Genomic DNA, 15,439 nt, shown 5'->3' with positions numbered 1-15,439 from the left:
CTGAAATACTTAATTCTATACAACCTTCAGAATACATCTTTTCTTTTAATAATATGCCTACATAATTTTTTAAATTAATTAATTAATTTATTTTGGCTGTGTTGGGTCTTCGTTGCTGCGCACGGGCTTTCTCTAGTTGCGCCGAGTGGGGGCTACTCTTCGTTTCACTGCGCAGGCTTCTCATTGCGGTGGCTCCTCTTGTTGCAGAGCACAGGCTCTGGGGGTGCGCGGGCTTCTGTAGTTGTGGCAGGCAGGCTCAGAGTTGTGGCTCGCGGGCTCTAGAGTGCAGGCTCAGTAGTTGTGGTGCACGGGCTTAGCTGCCCTGCAGCATGTGGGATCTTCACGGACCAGGGCTTGAACCCGTGTCCCCTGCGTTGGTAGGTGGATTCTTAACCACTGCGCACCAGGGAAGTCCCTGCCTACATATTTTAGAATGAAAATGGATTAATCTATAAGTAATGACTTCATAGAGTTGTAACAGGTAATATTCCATGATTGGTGTCGTCATTTTGTAACTATCAATACTATGTTTCTTTTAGATTTTGCTTAATGCAATCTTGAGGCCTCTAATCTCCTACACATAAGACACATAATCTTTAGTAAATAGTTATCACATTTAAAGGAAAAAGTAAATCAACCCCCACTTTACATTGTTCCTCTGAAATATTAGCAAGCTTCTTGCAGCACAGATATTTAGTTTATAGGGATGTAGAGGAAACAAAAAACGTAAAAAGTACTCTCACATTTCTTCCTTGATTTATTTACACAGATGTACTAGAAGATCCAATTAAAGAAGAACAACTAAAACGTAATTATTCTATTTTATAAAAGTGGTTATTAAAAATATCTAAAAGATAAATGAAACCTATTTTGTAGCTCTATAATTAAAAATATATAAGCTACAGTAATAAAATTTACTTAACTTTCATTAGTTTAAGGAAGAAAACTGTACTTTACTTTTCACTGATTAGATTACAATTGCTATAATCTAATTTTGGAAAAATTTGGAGTAAATAGTAGACTCAGGCCAAGCTGAAAGTGATAAATGCATACCATACAATGCATGTTACAGAACAGCCTAAGAATATGAGAGAAGAAAAATCACCAGTAATTCCTAGGCACTGTGGTAGAATTTTGCCTGAAAATCAGAGACTCATTTTGTTGGTTATTATGGCACCTCACCTAGGCAGACTGGATGGGAAATAATGATATTTTGGTTTACATCTGGGGAAGAGATGTAAACACAATTCACAATCATCTGAAGCATCGGGAGCAAGGAATACTTGATTGCATAAAAGGAGACTGAGTAGGAAAATATGCAGGAATGAAAACTTCAGATTTATAATCAGGAAAATTGAAACTCCTAGATCTGCCCAGATCGCCTTCACTAGTGATAAACCCATTCCACAGCTGCTGTGAGTATTGGCAGATAACTCCCAGCTGCTGCCTACCCCACCTTACTACTCCCATCTCCAGGCTTTGGCCAGTGGCTGACTGAAATGCTTTGACTGAGTTAACATATAATTTTATGCAAAAGTAATTTTCATTGTATCCTCATTGCTGTGTGAATACTTTAGCCATTTGTTGCTTAAGTATCATTAAGAAACAAGTACAGCCACTAGATTTCACAAAAATCTTTGATTTTTTCTTTAATAAATATAATTCAAACCATCTGAAAGATAAAAGATTAATTAGCAAAAGTACAATCTAAATAATAGACTTTCCAATTAAGAATTATGAGACCCCCTAACAAGAAATGCATTTAAATAGCAAAACTTCCCTCTGTCCTTCCTTTCGTAGAAGTATCTAGTCATACAACTACCTCATTTCCAATTTTAACAAATTTCTTGCTGTATCTACGTTATATATCTGTAATTTTTAGCAACTCTTACCCAATAGTTAGGTAAGCAATCTTATCTGACCTTCTGAACCCAGAGGTAGGGATCCTCTAACTAGAAGAAAATAAAGAACGCTTACCCCAGTTCCTACAGAGATTCAAAGACTTTTGAGAACAGTTTTATCATATCTGTAAACTAATTCTCTTTTTATTCCTATTATTGAGATTTATAACTAAGATTTTAAGTATAGAGGACACTTTTTGTTCATTTTCAAGTTTAAGCAGTATAAAAATTATTCAAGTTATGAATGAACCTCAAAGGAAACTGAGTGTACTTGAACAGTTATACTTCCGACTGCTGTAGCAGTTATCTATTATCCCAATAATGTTGCAAAAAAGCAACCACAAAACCTCTGTGACATGCAACAATATTGTAATAAATATTTTTGCTCATGGTTCTGTGTGTCAGCTGGACAGTCCCGCTGAACCTAACCTGGGATCATGGGGTTCACTCCTGTCTGTAGTCAGCTGTTCATCAGCTACAAGTTGGCTTTTCTGATCTTGGCTAAGCCTTCTGTCATGTCTAGGCCTCGACTGGTACAACTATGCCTACTGGGCTCTGTTCCTTGTTCTAATAATGAAGGCAAAGAGTAAGAAGGAAATGGAAGTGCACAAGCTCTGCTCACATCAAATGTGTCCTTGTTCCATTAGCTAAAGCAATCACGTGCTCAAGCTCAGAGTCAGTATGGGAGGGCATGACCAAATGCTATAAAATTGAAGGCCAGTAATGCAATTCATCTCCTGCAATGGGCTGCACCTCAGCTTGGACTCTTACTAATATATTTCCTTACCACTGCTTTCTATTTCAGGGTTAACTGGTGAGCTTAGAGGAAATAGGGAAAATTTTTCCGGGGTTTGAAGGAAGAGATGTAGCCAAATATTAAATCTGTAGTCTGAGAATATGACATAACCACAGGATCTTTATTTTCTTAGGAGGCAAAACACCTCCTAGGAAGAGTGAGGATTTTTTACTGAGGCTCAAAAAAAAAATCATGATGTAAATAAACTTATTTCAATTAAATCCAAAATGTATACATAATTTACTATATACCAAGTATAAGTACCAATTTGGTAGATGCTTGGTTTTAACATTCAAGGAATATGTCATAAATCAGTGTTCCTCAAAATTTAAAGAACATTTGAATTGCTTGAGCGTTTTGTTAAAATTCATATTCTGATTCAATAAGCTTAGGATGAGGCACAAAATTCTTCATTTCTAAACAGCTCCTAGGTTGAACCCAATATTCCTGGTCCACAGAATACCACTTTGAATAGCAAGGTCATAGATTACACCTACAAGAAACAGAGACCAATATGGGTAATGAAAGTGAGGCATGTAGACAGATGTTACTCTGTGTAAATGCAATGATAGAAATATATATAGGAAAGTGGAACTGAAGGGAGAGGTATTAACTATGTTTGCATTGGAGCAATCACTACATGGAGTTACCTAATACCATAGCATACTGAGGGAAATACAAGTACTTCTATACCACTGGAGTGTGATAACAACAGGTTAGGGAAGTTACTGCAATTGAGTATCTGCCAAATCATGAATGTAGTTGATGGGAGCTACCTATCCATCTACAGACTTAAGGCAGGCCAGTCACTTGATTAGATATGCTTTAGGTATGCTTTTTAGCACCCTCACCCTGTGACCATATGTAAGAAGGGAAAACATGAAGGCATTGAGAATACTTTAGAGATAATTTTAATAGTGGAGGTTCTCTACAGCCTTAATTAGTGTCATGACACGTAGAGTGATGATAATGTACTCAAGACACATTTAAAAGATAAGATAGTGATAGATTAGTTAAGTAAAGAAAGGTAGGTGGAAAAGATACAGAAAGCCCCTCCAGTTAGCTATTACTGTAGACACAAGTGTAAACACATGTGAAGACTGTTATTTCTCAAAAGAGAAGGGAGTATTAGAAGAAAAGAATATGAACTATATCCTGGTCAAAAAGACATTATGCAAGGAAGTTGATGTTTCATCTCAGAGAAGAAAAGAAATTAGGACTTACTGGCAAAATCTAATTCTCAATGTCTCTAGTCTTTCCAATAAGACTTCGTTCTATTTTAGAGTATTCAGAGTATTTTAGCAGGTGGTCCATTTTTGGTGACTCTTTCCTCAGATGTTTACCTATTATTGCACCTTTAGAGTTGCTGATTGACACCTACCTATCGTCAGTATTAGATGCTTGTTGTCATCCCTGCATGGTTTTATTCTTGGAAACTTACCCTCCCACTTGGTAAATCTACCAATCATGCTGTCCATGCTGTCAACATTTTGCTGAACCAGAGCTGTACCTGGGTTACTGGTGCTATCAGAAAATACCACTATGTTTTCTAGGATCACAAATCATAAAGAGAATGTGAGCTACAGCTACATTTCTGAAGGAAACTTAGTCATAGGAAAGAGAAAATGAAAGGACCTGGCATCCTAATGGCATCCTTTGTGTCCTGGAATCCAGCCCAATTTAAAGCCACGTCTATCCTAGAGTGTAGCTATATAATCCGATAACTTCCTTTTATGGTGTTTAATCTATTTTGAGATAGATTTTTGTTTCTTGTAAACAAAAGGATCTCAGCTAACTTGATGCCTACAAAAAAATGAATAAAATTACCTGTCTTTCCAGTTTCAGTGGATTAAATTCTTGCTTGCTCCTAGGCACATGAAAACTATCACCCTATATAGTCAGGTAGTTCATGCTAGGTAACTGCACATCAAATAGGTAGAATGTCAGAAAAAAAAACAAATAAAAGCATAACACTTTATTTTTTTACTAAGGACTGATGTCTTTATTACATATCTTCTTTTTATAGTTATGGAAACATTTTTAAATGGAGGGAAAAGAAGCACCACAGAATGAGTTTATTTTGTGACATGGAGGGGACTAACTTTAGTAGCATGATAAAGAAGCCAGACCTTTCACAGCAATCAATAGTTGTTTTTTTAAGGGATATTATAATGTCTTCAAAACCAAACAAATAAACTAATAACACCAAGGGAACAACATCTAGGGATCAAAAAAGAATGAGCATAGTCCATTAGCAGTTTCTGGCAGCCTGAGGAGGAATGATAGTAACCGGAGTTGTTATTAAGAGAGCATGAGCAGAAAGGAATGAAACATAAGGGAAAATCTAAGATTGTAATCATTTGCCTCAAGTTACTTTAACATGAATTCTATGAAGACCCTCAGAGGTCATTTATTTATTTAAACTAATATTCAAAAATATTTCCTTAAAATCTAAACCATGAACAATGAATTGCATTTTTTAGAATAGATTTCCTATTATCTGAAGGTCTATTGCAGAGCACTTGTATAATAATTGTTATTCACTGCTGATAAACATAAACTCTTGACAATATGCAGACCAAATTGTTTGTATTTAAATAGCATGTATATATTACTACCTCTAAAGAATGAAACGTCTTTAGTATCATAGTCTAAGATAGGTAAAACCAAACTCCATAAGAGGCAAGTTTTTCCTCAATAAATGACAACTACTTTGAAGAGCAAGTTACTGGTGGTCTAATATAATAAATGCAGAGATAAGTACTTATTTTTGCCTGAAACTGTCACAAATGTATTGGGTAATTTGCTTTCAGAAATGTTGATAAATATTTACTCCTAATCTTAAAAATAGTTATTTTTTCCAGATAAGAATTATTTAAAAATAGAAACGAAAAATATCTTGCCTGAGTCTATGTAATATTTTATACCTGAAATTCATTTACCTAAATATTATGATGGAAATAAGTTCATTTTAAATAATCACTAAGTAGAGCTTTCTACATACTCTGTCACCATACGTTCAGGCAGAGATAATCACTTATTCATCTCATTAAAGGGAAATAATTCTTAGAAAATATTAATGTTCATTGCTCTATTACTCTCAATTTCTCCCATTAGAATCTTGTAAGCAGATTTTAGTGATGCCTGGATAGTCATTTTACTGCTATTTTGTGATTCTCAGTATAGCCATTTATTCATGCACCCACCACTTTATTCCATAAATTACTGAGCCCTAATTGTGGGCACGGCATTGTGCCAGGCATTCTAGAGCAGAGAAAGTTGAATAGTCTACAGTTTCAACTTTCAGTGAGCTTACAAACAATGAAGGCAGAAAACCTCCATGCAAAATATGGTAACATAAGGAAATAAGATTGTGAAGATAAATGGATCACTGCAATCATGTGAAATCAAGTAAGATTTGAAGAAGAAGATGGCATTTGAACTTTCGCTTGATATATAAATTATATTTGAACAGATAGGGAAGGAGGAAGGACAAATCAGATGAACGGGTTACTAAACCAGGTAAAAGCAAACAGGTAAAGCTGAAAAGTATAGAGCAGGTTTGGGAGAAAGAGACAAACAAGTAGCTGCATAAAGGGGAAAAAGGGAGACAAAGTAAAATGGTATATATAGTGACCAGGTAATAGTAGGTATTGAATGCCAGCCTATGAATATGCACTTTACATGGTAGAAAATGAAGAGCTATGAAAAATGTTTGAAAAAGTCACATCAAGGTCAAGCTATGGTCTTTGAGACTAGGGTGTAGGATGGATTATGTGGCATTGATCTTGGAGTCAGGGAGAATAGGCTCTCTAAAAAGTCTTAGCAAGAGAAATGGGAGTTGAATTAGAGTAGTTGCACTGGAAATGTAAACGAGAAAACAGATGAGACAAATATTGTGGAAATAAAATCAATATGTCTTGGAGACTGGATGAAAATTGGAGAGGCAAAAGCAGGAGAGAAACAAAAGTCAATGATAGGCTTGTTATTACAGTCCTAGGTGGCTAGGAATGGTAAAATAATTAGTAAAAATATGGATTTAAGTAGAGACATACCAGGATGTGGCAAGAGATAAGTGAAGACTGAAGTGTTAAGTTTTTTGGCAGGAGATTTGATTTGAGAGGTATAAGCAGTCTAATGCAGCAGATCCCAATCCTGGCTGATTATCACAGTTATCAAAGGAGGGTTTTGACCCAAACAAAACAAAATTATAACAATAAGTTGTCAGGTTCTATCCTCAGGAGTTCTCTTTCAGTAGGCCTAGGTTGCATCATGGAGTTCAGTATTCTTAAAAAACTATTCCAAAAATCAATCAGATTTGGAAATTATAGATCTATATAACACTGTGCATGGAATGATTAAATAATAATGGTACTTAGACTATTACTTTCTCTTTGTGGGAGGAGGTAATGCAGAAAATATGACAAAGTCATTTATAGCTTAGAATCCATCAGAAAGTAACTCTTACCTCCAAAAAGGGATCTAAAAGTCTTTTTTTCCCTATTACAACAGAACACTCAAGAGTCGTATTTGACAGTAAACATAAATGCCATTATGTTGGAGAGGCATAGCTGAAGAGTGCTATGCAGGTGTTTCATTGATAATTGTCATAGGAAAACAACATTTTGCAGGGCATTATGGAGGGAATCAGACTTCTTCCAAAATCAACTAATAATAATTTTGTACTTCAAAACTACAAAGAAAGACACATAATGGGACCATAAATAAAGCTTTAGAAAACACAGCAAGAGAAAAAGAATTGAGGAAGTAAGAAGATTAAACAAAGGATAATTACTCATATACTGCAAATTAAATTGAAAAGAGTTACCCAAATGGTCAAAACTATAGATAATTCAAAAGGTAGGACTGAGCAGGTTTTACTGGAGTTCCATGTTTTTAATGGGTTTTGAATTACCAATTAGGTGTAGAAATTCAATTATCTACAAGAGATCAATTAATGTGTAGTGGCTAAGTATTAGGTACTCAATAAAATACTTGTTGAATGTATACAGATCAAAACCAATACCATCATGCAATTTTGGTTGAGAAAGATTTCTGAGACAAATATATATAAAGCACTAAACATAAAGGAAATGATTAATGAATTGAACCATATAAAATTTAAGGACTTCTTTTCATCAAAAGGCATTATTAAGGGAGTAAAAATGAAGAAAATTAAGAGAGTGGAAAAAGATTTCTCTGGCCCAAATCCAAATAAAAATTTAAAGGTTTTAATAAATTAAAAGTTCTCAGGAGCAGCGGATTACCCTGTGCCTGGCAAAACAGAGCTTGAGGCCATAAGAAGATACACCAGCCCAGTGAACCCGGCTGTCTTTCCACGTCTGACCGTGGGGCTGTTGGCCACTGGCATGTTCTTCACTGCCTGGTTCTTCGTTTATGAGGTCACCTCCACCAAACACACTCGGGATATCTACAAGGAGCTCCTCATCTCTTTGGTGGCCTCACTCTTCGTGGGAAGAGTCCTCTTCCTGCTGCTCTGGGTTGGCATCTACAATATGAACTCCCAAGGGTTCCAACCAGGCAGCTTAACTGAATCCCTGCTTTTGTAAATTCATTTTTTTTTTTGCTATGCTGGAAGTGTCCCACCTGCTGCTCACAATAAAGGCAGATATGTGACCAAAAAAAAAAAATTCTCACATCCAAAATGCATATAGATAACTCGTACAAGTCAATAAAAGCATAGAAAAATAGACAAATAAACTGAACATTTATTTTAAGAAAAGAGAATATTCAACTGGTCAATACATTTATAGAAATATATTTAATCTCATCTGGTAAATGAACATTAAAATCACAAATAGATACCCCCACGTTCCAATAAGAATAGCTAAAATGAATAAACTGATTATACCAAGTGTTGATGAGGACGTGAAGCACATGAAACACTTATGCAATGCTGAAGCAAATGTATATTTGTACAATCATTTGGGGAATCTGATTGGCATTTTCAGCAAAAGTTAGAATATGTGTACCTTAGGACCTGGCAAATTCTACTCCTAAGTGTATATCCAACAGAATTTTGTGTGTATGTGATGTATGTAAATAATGAATGCTCATAGCAGTGTTATTTAGAATATCCCCTGTTGAAAATGAGACAACAGGTCCAAAATGGAGTCACTTGTGCAAAGCCCCATGTCAGCAAACCAAGACTTAATACCTAAGCTATTGCAGTTTCAGCCTCTCCTAGGAACATAATCTTAACCTGTCAGTCTGGAATTTCCTGGTCAGCATTAGGGAGGTAAGCTGCCTGATAGACCCCTGCTTTTCTGCAATGAAAGGTGACCTTGCCTGCAATACTCTTTTCTTTGTTAATGACTTTTTTGTTCTACTCCTTTTCTGCTATTTAAAAACCTCTCCTTTTCTCCAGCTCTTTGGTGTGTTTTTCTATTTTCTACTTAGGATGCCTCCATTCATGAATTCATGAATCACTGAAAGAAAAGCCAATTAGATCTTCACATTTACTCAGTTGAATTTTGATTTTTAACACCTGAAACTGGAAACAACTTAAGTGTAATGCAAGATTAGAAAGAGTAAATAAAGCATGACACATTCATACAAAGAAACACTATACAGCAACAAAAATAAGGCGCTATGTTACATGTATTAAAATGGATGAATCTGACAAATATAAAATTGAGAGAAAAAGAAAAACACATAGGAATGATTCTATGTAAATGAAATGCAAAAACCCCCAAAACTAGACTTTGGTTTAGAACTCAGAGCAGAAATGATCTCTAGAGGAAGTAAGGCTAGTAATTAGGAGAGAACAAGGGAGGCTTCTGGATTGCTAATAATATTTATTTCTTCACCGTGAAATTGATAACACAATTGTTTAATCAATGAACTTTGATGATTTGTTTGTGTTAATGTGTCTATGCTTAACTTAAAAATATTTATATTTAAATATTGTGTTTCGTAGAGAGTGACTAGTTTCTGTGGTTTCATGTTTTAGTTAATTGGTGCTTAAAATATTTCACACTTCCCTTGGGTGTACACTACTCTTAATCTAAGCCATTCATCTTTATCAAAGTTGGTTAGTAAAACACTAAAATGACCATTAAAAGAATGTAAAGGAAGCTGCAGGTGGGATTAAAATATTTGTAACACATATAACTAACAAAATGATCAATACAGAATATACCAGGAACTCCAAACGGTCAATAAGAAAAAAACAGACAACCCCATACGGGGATTGCCAAATGCCCAATAAATATAAAGTTTTCAACCTGGATGAAAGTCAAGGCAATGCAATTTGAAACCACAGTGTAATACCACTAGACAACCACCAGAATGGATAAATTTTAAAAAGACTGACAATGCCAGTGATAAGATGTGTGGTAACAGAAACTCTAATACCCTGCAGGTGGGAATGAAAACTGTTACACCACTTCGGAAAACGATTTTGCATTGTCTAGTAGGGTTGAAGATAGGCCTGGCCATTTCATTCCTAGGCTTCTGTCCCACAGAAATGCACATACATGTGCACTAAGGGATATTTATAAGAATGTGTCATTGGTCCTTGGCATCACCCATGGCTTACTATACAAAAGTTAAATGAAAGTAAATTAATTACAGATACTTGCAACCACGTGGATGCATCTAAAAAAGAAGATGTTGAGAAGTTGAGAGGTCCAGGTCAAGACGGTGGAATAGGAAGATGCTGTCCACACCTCCTCCCATCAAAACTATCGCTAATATAGAACAACTATCTATGAGAACACCCTGAAGAATAGCAGAATAGATTTCCTACAACTAAGGATATAAAGAAAAGGCCATGTTGAGATGGTAAGAGGATCAGAGACATGGTCTGGTTAGAAGCCACACCCTCAATCCAGCAACCCACAAATGGGATATCACAATTGTGGAGTTCCTCCCCTGAAGAGTCAGGGGTCTGAGACCCACAACAGGCTCCACAGCCTGGGGGACATGTACCAAGGAAGGTGAGCCCCCAAAATGCCCGACTTTGAAAACCAGCGGGGTTTACATTGGGAGAGCCATAGGGCTATGGGAAAACAAGACTTTGCTCTTGAAGAGCCTGAACATGAACTCACTCACTTCAAGTCCCAGAGCAGAGGCAGCAGCTTTAAAAGTACTTGGGCTGTATGAGGAGATTCATTGACTAATTTTAGAGTATGTGCCAGAGGGGCAGGAATTTGGTGGAACTTCCTCCAAGGATGGAAGCACTGGAAAGTGCCATCATTTTTTATTCTTCTTCTACCTAGCTGGCCCCATTGTGATGGGCACTATTTCTGTCACTATCTATTAAACTAGATAATACCATGTACCCCCTCACAGCATTCCCCTGAGGACTAGCACTGCCCAACCCAGTGGTCCTAGCCAATCACTCCAAAGTGGCTGCCTTTCCACCCCACGACACCCTGGCTGGCAGTGGCACCCCTCAAAGTGGCTTCTACCTTACCCCACCTGGTGGGTGGCCCTGGCCAGCACTGGCACTCATCCAAATCAGTTCCTGTTCCAGGGGACCAGCCACACACATTGTACAACCACAGCAGTTGCAGCTGGGCCTCAAAGACAGGCAGGGCAAAGCCAGTCCCTCCACCAGCATGCCGACAGCAAACACAGCCCAACCACAAAAGGAGGGTGCATGCAACCCCCACAGAGGACACCCCTGGAGCACATGGCTCTGGTGACCAGGGGGGATTGTGCCACTGAGCCCCAAAGGACATCTTCTACATAAGGCCACTCTTTCAAAACCAGGAAAAGTAACTCATATGCCTGAAACAAACACAGAGAGTTAGACAAAATGAAGAGACAAAGGAATACTTTCTAAATGACAGAGCAAGACAAAAGTGCCGTAAAATAACTAGATGAAATGGAGATAAGCAATTTACCAGGTAAAGAGTTCAAAGTAATAGTCCCAAAGATGCTCACCAAACTCGGAAGAAGAATGGATGAACTCAGTGAGCCCTTCAACAGCGATAGAAAATATAAAAAGAACAATCAGAACTGAAGAATACAATAACTGAAATAAAAAATACACCAGAGGGAATCAACAACAGATTAGAGGATGCAGAAGAACAGATCAGTGATCTGGAAAACAGGGTAGTGGAAATCATGAGTCAGAACAGCAAAAAGAAAAAAAAATTTTTTTTAAATGAAGATAATTTGTGATACCTCTGGGACAACATCAAATGGACTAACGTTCATATTATAAGGGTACCAGAAAGAGAAGAGAGAGAGAGAGAGAAAGAGACAGAAAACCTGTCTTTGAAGAAATAATGGCGAAGAATTTTCCTAACCTGGCAAAGGAAAGAGATACCTATGTCCAGGAAGCACAGAGATCCCAAACAAGATGAACCCAAAGAGAAACACACCAAGACACATTCTAATGGAAATGTCAGAAGTTAAAGAGAGCATCTTAAAAGCAGCAAGAGAAAAACACCTAGTTACATGCAAAGGAACCCCCATAAGACTACCAGCTGATTCTTCAGCAGAAACTTTACATACCAGAAGAGACTGGCACACTATAGGCACAATAATAGTCACAGTAGTGGAAAGGAAAAAATCAAAACCAAGAATGTTCTACCCAGCAAGTTTATTTTTCAGAATTGAAGGATAGATAAAGGGTTTCCCAGACAAGCAAAACCTAAAGGAGTTCATCACCTCTAAGCCAGCCTTACAAGAAATGTTATAGAGTCTTCTATAAGTGGAAAATAAATTGCCATCACCAGACACAAGGAAATTATGAAGAAAATATTTCACTGGTAAAGGCAAACATATAGTAAAAGTAGTGGATCAACCACCTATACAACTAGTATGATGTTTAGAAGACAAAAGTAGTAAAATCATTTGTATCTAAAATAATTTGTATGCAATACAAAAAAAATTAAATGATGTTGAAACATAATAAATGGGGATCAGTATATAAAAAATGCAGTGCTTTTAAAATGTGCTCAAACTTAAGTGACCATTAACTTAAAATAGACTGCTATATATGTAGGTTGTTATACATGAACCTCATGGTAACCACAAACCAAAATCTATAATAGATACACAAAAAATAAATAGGAAGAAATAAAAACATTACACTTAAGAAATTTAACAAATCACAAGGGAAGAGAACAAGACAAGAAGAAAGGAACAGAGATGAACTACAAAACAACCAGAAAACAATTAACAAAATGGCAATAAGTATGTATCTGTGAATAATTACTTTAAATGTAAATGGACTAAATGCTAAAATAGAAAGTCATAGGGTAGGGACTTCCCTGGTGGCACAGTGGTTAAGAATCTGCCTGCCAATGCAGGGGGCACGGTTCGAGCCCTGGTCTGGGAAGATCCCACATACCGCGGAGCAACTAAGCCCGTGTGCCACAACTACTGAAGCCCGCGTGCCTAGAGCCTGTGCTCTGCAACAAGAGAAGCCACCACAATGAGAAGCCTGCACACCACAACGAAGAGTAGCCCCCACTAGCCACAACTAGAAAAAGCCCGCGCACAGCAGTGAAGACCCAACACAGCCAAAAATTTAAAAAAATTAAAAATTAAAAAAAGAATCCACCTGCCAACACAGGGGACACAGGTTCAAGCCCTGGTCCGGGAAGATCCCACATGCCACAGGACAATAAAGCCCATGCTCCACAACTACCGAGCCTGTGTACCACAACTACTGAAGCCCACGAGCCTAGATCCTGTGCTCTGCAACAAGAGAAGCCACCACAGTGAGAAGCCCTTGCACTTCAACAAAGAGTAGCCCCCGTTTGCTGCAACTAGAGAAAGCCCACGCAAAGCAACGAAGACCCAACACAGCCAAAAATAAATAAATTAATTAATTAATTAAAAACTAAAAAAAAAGGAAGTCATAGTGTAGCTGAATAGATTAAAAAAAAAATAAGACCCATCTAAATGATGCCTACAAGAGACTCACTTTAGATCTAAAGAAACACACAGACTGAAAATGAAAGGAAGGAAAATGGTATATCATGCAGATGGAAATGAAAAGAAAGCTGGGGTAGCAATATTTATATCAGACAAAACAGATAGAAGTTAAGGTCTTTAAAACAAAGACCATAACGAGAAAAAAACATTACATAAGAAAAAAGGGATTGATCCAAAAAGAAGATGTAACTATAAATATCTATTTATATAACTATAAATATTATAAATAACTATGCACCCAACATAGGAGCACCTAAACACATAAAGCAAATATTAATGAACATAAAGGGAGAAATTGACACAGAACACAATAATAGTAGGGGATTTTAACACACACTTACATTAATAAACAAATCATCCAGACTGAAAATCTGTAAGATTTTGATTTTAATCCTAAATGACACTACAACAAAGGACTTAATAGATAGATATAAGCAGAACATCCCACCCCAAAATAGCAGAATACACAACCTTTTCAAGTGCACATGGAACATTCTCCAGGATAGATCACATATTAGGCCACAAAACAAATTTCAATAAATATAAAAATATTGAAGTCATATCAATTACCTTTTCCAGTCGTAACAGTATGAAATTAGAAATCAATTACAATTCCATTACCAAACTTGGAAGCCTTGATCTTGAGCTGACTTCACATTATTACTTCCACAGCAGGCATTGATAAGACTACATATATATATTCCTTAGGTAAATACACAGTTTACATAAGAGGAGTCCACGCTACTTTCCCAAAACAAACAATAATATAATAATCTTAATTTATCAGCAAACTGAGGTAGTTTCTATGTAATGCTCTCATTTGTCGAATTTTAAAAATTACCACATTCTTTCAACCATTTTTATGAATTAAATTATTTTGCCATCTTGTCTTGCTATATATTTTTGGAATAATTTGATGATTAATTTTAGGTCTATTATCTATGAATTCCTTGGTTGTTTATATAGATTATAAGGACTCAGAAAGTAGTTTCCAGGTATCGTGTAATTTTTTACTTAGTGTAGATCCTAAAAATGGGTTAGGAGCATCTTGTTCTACTCATATAAATGTATTACAAGTGGTAACATGTGTGTATGTTAGAGAATATTTGGCAAAAGATAAGTAGATAATGCAGTAAATTATCTGAGAAAAAAACTGTTTTTGAGTGTTGGTAAATGACTCTTCAGAAACCTCTGACTTTGAAAAAGCAATAATGAATGTGTCTACAGAAAAGTGACATTTGTAACTGTGTATCAGTTTTCTGTGTATCAGAAATTAGAGTGACCATTCATGTGGTATAGAAATTCAGATCAAATAAATGTTTTTTACAAAATAAAAGTTTAAAAGCATGAAAAAAAAGAAAATTGGAAAAAATAACCACAAACTATGGAGGCTAACCAACATGCTACTAAACAACCTGAAGGTCACTGAAGAAATCAAACAGGAAATAAAAAATACTTGGGGACAAATGAAATAGAAACACAACATTCCAAAATCTATGGCATGCAACAAAAGCAGTTCAAAGAAAGAAGTTTATAGAGATATAGGCCTACCTCAGAAAATAAGAAAAATCTCAAATCTAATCTTACGATTAAAGGAACTAGAAAAGGAAGGACAAAGCTCAAAGGTAGTAGAAGGAAGGAAATGATAAAGATCAGAGCAGAAATAAATAATATAGAGACTAAAAATCAAAAGAAAATATCAAGGAAACTAAAAGCTGATTCCTTGGAAAGATAAACAAAATTGATGATCCTTTAGCCAGACTATTTAAGAAAAAAGGGAGGGGGAGGGGCAAGTAAATAAAATCAGAAATGGAAGAGAAGT

At 36.2% G+C, this 15,439-nt stretch overlaps 1 pseudogene across 1 annotated transcript; it reads left to right on the top strand.

The window, feature by feature from the left end:
* The first annotated feature begins 2,338 nt into the window (after nt 1–2,338).
* Nucleotides 2,339–14,223, top strand: LOC309628497 (dolichyl-diphosphooligosaccharide--protein glycosyltransferase subunit TMEM258 pseudogene; annotated as a pseudogene). The gene is made up of 2 exons: nt 2,339–2,434; nt 7,944–14,223. The product of its transcript is annotated as a dolichyl-diphosphooligosaccharide--protein glycosyltransferase subunit TMEM258 pseudogene (transcript).
* The last annotated feature ends 1,216 nt before the right edge of the window (nt 14,224–15,439 follow it).

Source organism: Balaenoptera borealis (assembly GCF_965194805.1).
Source record: "Balaenoptera borealis genome assembly, chromosome: 4".
In the NCBI taxonomy this organism is placed as follows: Eukaryota; Metazoa; Chordata; class Mammalia; order Artiodactyla; family Balaenopteridae; genus Balaenoptera; species Balaenoptera borealis.
Note: the sequence above shows the minus strand (reverse complement) of the source record. Positions and strands in the feature narration are given on the sequence as shown.